Source organism: Gallus gallus, chromosome 1 (assembly GCF_016699485.2).
Source record: "Gallus gallus isolate bGalGal1 chromosome 1, bGalGal1.mat.broiler.GRCg7b, whole genome shotgun sequence".
Classification (NCBI taxonomy): Eukaryota; Metazoa; Chordata; class Aves; order Galliformes; family Phasianidae; genus Gallus; species Gallus gallus.
Window position 1 is genome coordinate 75,650,302 of NC_052532.1, and position 7,478 is coordinate 75,657,779.

Consider the following 7,478-nt stretch of genomic DNA (forward strand, 5'->3'; position numbering starts at 1 on the left):
GGAGAGGAGAGGAGAGGAGAGGAGAGGAGAGGAGAGGAGAGGAGAGGAGAGGAGAGGAGAGGAGAGAAGAGAAGAGAAGAGAAGAGAAGAGAAGAGAAGAGAAGAGAAGAGAAGAGAAGAGAAGAGAAGAGAAGAGAAGAGAAGAGAAGAGAAGAGAAGAGAAGAGAAGAGAAGAGAAGAGAAGAGAAGAGAAGAGAAGAGAAGAGAAGAGAAGAGAAGAGAAGAGAAGAGAAAAGATCTTTCTAGGACAGTTCCCTTCCATCTCTGCTTTCCAAGCCAGGGTTCAGAGATTTGCTCTGGTATAACTTGGCTTTGTAAGGCTGAGTGCCCCAGGAGAACAGAGCTCACGTAAAGTATGCCGCTCTAGTCTATCCCAGACTTTTGTCTAGAGGGATGCTGCCGATACCAAAGAGGTTTGTGAGCTGGCAGGAGAATGGGTCACGGGGAAGGAGAGTCACTTACTGGGAGGTGTTTTTCAGTTGTAATAAATACACAAGCCTGGACAAACAGAAGGGTAGAGAGACAGCAACATTCACTACAGAAGTTTTTGGAGAAATTGATATTAATGATAAGCTTAGAGAGACCTAATTCAGCATGAAACTCCCAAGTTTGCCAGCAGCCACATGTGCCTGCTCTGTTTGGTATTGCAGTATGGAGGTAAAGATGTAGTAGATTGGCAAGTTTATGTCCTTAGCAGCGATTACAAACTATTTATCTATTCATTCATTCATTTATACATACATGATTTCACCCCTCTGGATCTTACTGTTTTGTATGGTCCTCTATCTCAAGGTGGAAGCAATGAGCCACACACAGAACTTCTTTAGACATTTCTCTTAGCATGACTACAGTATGCACAGTGATCAGAACATGCCTACTGGGCACAAAGCCTAGTAAAGGCGCTACTTCACAACTGTGATTTTTAAATAGCAATAAAAATGTATTTGTTTGGTGTGTTAATTACTTTTCATGAGTGGTAACTACTAATCATGGAATTGGATCTTCCTCCAGATCATAGATAATTAATTGTCTGTGTATTTCAAGGTGTTTTATTCAAGTCTTTTCTCCAGCTCATGGGGCTGTACGTTTCTGCAGCAAGCATCAAGTAAAAAAAAAAAAAAAAAAGCGTGGAGGACAAGTTCATACTCTACCGTAAGGAGATATTTTGGGTTTCTACTGCTTTCTCCATAGGCAAGGATCTGCAACCTCACTTTATCAGAGGCAAAACTAGTAAGAGCCAGGGCATGGGCTCATTTTCTTCCATCCACTACCTTAGGAGCCCCTCTGTCTTTGAAACAGATCAGACTTCCTTGCTTGTCATTTTAAGATGACAAGCTTCTTTTTTCCTGTTTCACATTTCTTTTTTGCAATCTCTTTACTTTTGTCAATGTCTTTTTTTTTTTTTTTTTTTTTTTTTTTTTTAATCTGTTAGGAATTCTAGCTTTGCTTTCAGGTTTACAGCTAGTATAGATCTTAGCCCAATTTAACCTGCAGCACAGCCAAAGATGTCTGCTGCCCTCAGTGGTCTATCACAACCTGATTTACAGCATGTAGAATTGCACAGCAGTGTTTCAGGAAATGGGACTCCATTTCTGAGTTTGAAAGGGTTTGATTTGTACTTTTTACTCCAACGTTGTTACTTATCTCCATTTATCTGTCATTACCTTGTGGCAAAATGGCCAGGTTTTTGCTTATCCTGATTTCAGACTGGAGCAGATGTTGGAGGGTGGCAATTAAGGGAAATGGCTGCTGGGATATATATGCCAAATCAGAAAGGCTTCTGAGAAGAAATGTGAATGATTCAGGATGGCCTGGAGAAAAATGCTTAGAGAGGTTCAGTCAACGGAGAGGACCCAGGAACTGACCTGAAGGAGGCTTTGCCTGCTTCGTTGGTTGAGAGGAAGTTCCTCAAGCAAGTGAGAAAGACATGCTGTCATCCAAGAAGAGTACCCAGGAGAGATGTGGAAGTGAGACATGACCGTGCAAAGAAGAGCATGCATCAGACAACAGAGGAGAACAATGCAAAAGAAAGTAAAAGGCAAGGGAGGGATGGAGTGGACATTTGAACACAGATTTTGGAGAATTACTGCCCCTACACGCAGTGGGGCATACATAAAGGAATTTTTTTTAACAGACCATCTAACAGTTTCTGGAAAATCATCATGTCTTGTTTGCACTGAGCTGGCTCACTCCTTTTTTTGTTGTGTGCAAAGATGGTGACTTTCATCCATTATGAAACAAGAAAAGCAGCTGGATGATTCAGTATGGCTCCTTGAGAAGTTATTTGCTGCCTGCTTTTCTTCCCAACATCCTCTCAGCTTTTCTTTGTCTTCAGCCTGGGCTCTGCTGTTGCATTTAATTTAATAGTAACCTAAAGGGTTACTGAAATCTAGGTAGGTTCTCAAATCTCATGCCAAGATGTCAGTCAGAGTAGTCTTACTCTTCTCCATCCCCACCCAAGCTACAAGAGATGCACAATTTCACTGGGGAAAAAAAAAAAGCAACATTTCCCAGGATTGCTTTAAACTGTCCACAACGCAAAAGAAAAAAAAAAAAAAAAAAAAAAAGGAACAAGAATCAGTAGAGAAGGAAGTTACCGTGTAGCTTTCATGAGCTTTTTGCTGCTGAAACACATCTCCAAACGCATGAAGCATTTCAGACTCAAATTCAGGGTCTAGTCGCTAATTTTATTAGAATATAGAAAATCTTACTCAAACATAAGGAGGTGGTGCAACTGTTCCTTCTCAGTTGTTGCTTGATGTTGGAGTTTAACCCTGAACTATACTTCCAAGGGATACAACGCACAATGTTGTACTCTTGTGCAAGAACAGTGAGAAAATGTTCCTGGGGGTAAAATTTGTGCTCTGAATGTGATAGGCACTGTTGGCAAGTAACTGAATGGGAGACAGAAGAAGGTGAGTCCAGCAGGTAGCTGTAGGGCTGAAAACAGAAAAACAGTCAGTTAATTCTACTCTCTGCAGAAGAATGGAGCCTAGTTAGCATGTTACAAACCTGTGGGAAGCCTTGCTAAAACGTAACCCCTTCCCAGAAACTGTATTTTGTTTCCTTGCATTTCCACTGCTGTTCTTTTTTCTCTTCCCTCTCCACCTGTGTTCCCCACCTCAGTAAACCCAGGTCTTTCCACAATACCTGTGCTTTCTCAAACACGCCCTTCATCTCACCTCCCCCCCTCCCCCCCCCCCTCCCAGCACTTCCAGGTGCCTCCAACAGTGCTATTTCTATCAGTGTATGAACCAAAAGATCAGGCACCAAGGCTGTTTAAAACATCGAAACCCAAAATATTTTTCATGACAATTTATAATTGCAGAGTAAGTGGTTGACATACATTTCTCACCTGGGAGATGGAAATTGGCTGTGGCAGTTTATCACACATTTTGTTCCATTTCTACTGGCAATCTCAACTCTTTGCTAACTAAATTACACAAACCAGTTGTGTTTACGTTAAAATAGGGGCTCTCATATTTATTAGACTTCAACAATTGTGTCAAAGAACCAATTGGAATATCCTTGACTGCATCAAAAGAAGTGTGGTCAGCAGGGTGAGGGAGATGATCCTGTCTCCTCTACTCTGCACTGGGGAAGCCTCACCTGAAGTACTGCATCCAGATGTGGAGTCCTCAGTACAGGAGAGACATAGACCTGTTGGAGCGCATCCAGAGGAGGGCCACAAAAACGATCCATGGGATGGAACATCTCTCCTGTGAGGACAAGCTGGGAGAACTGGGGCTGTTCAGCCTGGAGAAGAGAAGGCTTCGGGGACACTTGATAGCAGATTTTCAGTATCTAAAGAGGGGCTACAAGAAGGAAGGGGACAGACTCTTCAGCAGGGTCTGTTGTGATGGGACAAGGGGAAATGGTTTCTAACTTGAAGAGGGTAGGTTTAGGTTGGATGTAAGGGAAAAGTCTTTTACAGTGAGGGTGGTGAGGCACTGGCACAGGTTGCCCAGAGATGTGGTGGATGCCTTGTCCCTGGAGACTTTCAAGGCCTGGCTGGAAGGGACTCTGTGCAACCTGATCGAGCTCTGCAAGTCCTTGTTCACTGCAGGGGAGTTGGACTAGATGATCTTTAAAGGTCCTTTCCAACTCTAAGGATTCTATGATTCCATGCTTCTGTGATTCTGTTTTCAAATTCCTTTATCAAAACAGAAAGCATGACTGTGCTCTTTGCTGTTCAGAGCCCTGTGTCTAGCCAACGTATCAAAATACATAGTTATTTGCCATCACGGGAGTCAGCACTGCACAGCACTGCCCCCCCCCACGCCCTGCTTTCAGTCGACGCAGCGTTAATAGCGCACTGACTGTTTTGCTGTTGCTGAGCGATGGGCGCGTGCCTGGGGCCGCTCCGCGGGAAGAGCCGCCGCCTTTACGGAGCGGGGAGGGGATGGGCCGCATTGCCTGCCGTGCTGGGCCGCATGCGTCCCGCGGGCGGCACGTGCCTGGTTTACACCATGCCAGAGAACATCAGCAGGAAAGGTAAAGGACTTATTTTGGTCCAGCATCAGGAAGGATCTAAATAACTCAGGAAGTGGCACCAAAGCTGTAGTATGGAGAGAGTGAGGAATAAAAAGAAAAAAAAAAAAAAAAAAAAAAAGATGTGCACTAAGTAGATACAGACAAGTTTCCTCCTGAGCAGTCATCTGTTGAACACATTAACATAGACCACGTGAGCAAAGCTCCTAGTCTCTCAGCAACCTGCGAACACTGGTCTCTAATTTAGCCATTGGTTTGGGGAACATAGCAAAGGTATCTTTTTTTTTTTTTTTTCTTTTTTTTTTTTTTTCCTGTTCTTGGAGACCAATAGCAGAAAACTCAAGGCAGAATAACAGTAAAATAGAATCTAAAGACGGTGCAAGTAAATATTTAAATATTCACTGGGTGATCAGAGGAATCCTTGGCATTTCTTTGGACGCAGAGAAAGAGCGAGTCTCTCCCTTGCTGTCTGGGAAATACACACCGCCAACACTGACTCCCAGGGAATTTAAACAGCACTTTCTCCTTGCCACGTAGACTGGCCCAGTGCCAAGCCTGGCATCGACTGAGCAGGCTTCCACCTTCCTTTACAAAGCAAACCAGCTCTTTTGTCTGCATGCCACCAAAGGCATCCATACATTTTACTTCCAGAGGGATGACGAGTTCTACCCTGGTCTGTACTCTGGTGCCAGCCCTGAGGAGCAGGTGGGAGAGAGAATTCAAATGGTGATGGACCTCAGCCAGGGTCCCAGGGGAAGGCCTGAGTCACTTCACATCATCTCTGAGGAACCAGGAAAACCTGGAGTCCTTCAAGATTCCCTCATGGGAAACAATCACCATCTTGCCCTTCTCATACTTTGAGACCGTTGTCCTGTAGCTTCGTGGACATCAGTTCTTCAGTGAATGGAATTTTTTTTGTTTGTTTGTTTGGCTTTGTTATTGTACAATTCACCAGTTAATCTGAAGTAACAAGTATATCAAGATGGTAGAGAAAAAGGAAGCAACTGTTTTAACAAGTTCTGTTACGCATCATCAAAGAGAGCAAGGAAACAAAGATGAGCAATTTCCCATTAACTATTTATTTGAAGAGGGAGAGTGCCAGAAACTCCAGGAAGTCTACTGGGAATATGCCTGGTAGAGGTGGTTTACATGGAAGTTGCCAGAAAATGAAAAGACCTTGCCAGCACAGTATGTGGTATAATTCAAGCATGTATTTTACAATTTTCTGTCTAATTAGATATGCACAGAAATATACACGTTGACTGCAGCTTCGGTTTCCAAAGTTGTATTCTGTACTCTAAACGAAGTTCTACTTCTGTTTAGGCACTAAAAGCAAGCAGTACCAGCTGATGCTGTGAGGAAGAAGAGGGTTGGTAGAATGACAGTCAGCTCCCCTAGACTAACTGCCAGTCCAAATCACATAGGACCTAGGAGGTTGGTGCACGGGATATTAATGCCTTAGTTTTCTGCTTTAAGCTGCCATGTGACATCAAGGAAATTATTTCTCTCTTCTGTAGCTTCATTTTCCCATCTATGAAGTGCGGAGAGTGGAACTCACGTATCTTGCCAAGGCCTCTGAGGTGACACGTGCTGTATTTAAGGCTCCCGCAGCTCTAAAGTTTGGCTTAGCTCTTCAGCAAAATCATCAGCTGCTGAGTTACAGCTACTAGCCCCACCCTCTCCCCGTCATTCGTGATTCACATGACTCACTGGAGGACATAACCAATGGCAAGAGAAGCGTTTCCCTGATACTATCCTCAGCCAATACTGGCACAGTTCTCTATGGCTCTCACGTGTATTTCATGTTTGGCTGCCCTGAAAGCAGATCCACATCATGCAGACACAAACGGAAAAGTTCTGGAGAATCAGAATCCTTAACACAGCTTTATTTCTCATAAGCCCCAGGGAGCTCACAAACTGCGAGCCAGTCAAGCTGAGACACAGGGATATCGGGTTTCCTAGATCTCTGCAGATGAAGGCTATTCTCACTTCCAATATCTTGCCCCTGTCCTCTCTCCCCCCCTCCTTCCCCCCAACCCCCCAACCCATTTGCAAGTACCACACTTTACAGCAGGAGTCTGCAGCCCCCGGCTCTCTCTCCAAGAGTTCCGTTTGCAAGTCATGGCGGGGCAGCACTGCAAGGGTGTTCTCGTGCCAGCACCCACCTGCATCAGCTGGCACAGCTCACAACGTCTAATAGCACACACTGCTGGACAACTGTCCCTGTCCCTCCTCAAATTGCTAGGTGATGAAGTCTGATGGCTCCCTCAAGGCATGGTTGCACACCAAATTCCTTCAGGGACAGCTATAACCAATATCCTCTCACAAGATTGGAACTCCGCTTGTTATTATTTTTCCACAGATCTCAGGATTCCACAATTAATTTTAATCACTTCTCCAACCCACCAATCATTACAATTTTCAACAAGTTTCCTCTGCAATTTCCACAGCTGATTCCTCCATGTCTGCAACGTGGGCCCCTATCACATTCAGGCTCTCTCTCTGACACTGTATAATAGGGTACCCTGGGATCCCATTACCCTTGCTCTCTGTACATGATACAGACTTCTTTCATGATTTACCGGAGGCAATAAAAAAGGAATGGAATGCCTTACGGTATTCCAGGGAACTCGCAGCCAGACCCGACAGGATCAGAGGGGAGCTCCCCGAGAATCACCTCTGTGAGTGCATTGAACAGAGGTCCCCTCTGGTCCTTTGGTCCACAAGATCACAGACACAGTGTCCCATCTGGGTCACCAAAAATTGTCATCCAAAATCCAGGACAAAAACTCCCTTAACTCCAATTTAGTACTCCTTTATTCCTCACCATACATACCAGGCGACTTGACAAGCAAGCGCACCCTCTCAGAGTTCAGGTTCTACGTTCAAACAGTTAAGACATACATATGCAGTACATTGGCATACGCATTCATTTTTTTCCAAGGACTCATAAATATGTGCTAATGTCCCTTTGGGCATGCTCAGTG

General features: G+C 44.4%; 1 long non-coding RNA gene across 1 annotated transcript; it reads right to left on the reverse strand.

Moving 5' to 3' along the window:
- Window positions 1–1,392: 1,392 nt before the first annotated feature.
- Window positions 1,393–4,789, reverse strand: LOC107054374. Its single transcript, XR_001468574.3, has 2 exons — window positions 3,610–4,789; window positions 1,393–2,940 (listed from the first exon to the last, which is right to left on the reverse strand). It is a non-coding gene; the product is annotated as an uncharacterized LOC107054374 (long non-coding RNA).
- Between the last annotated feature and the right edge of the window lie 2,689 nt (window positions 4,790–7,478).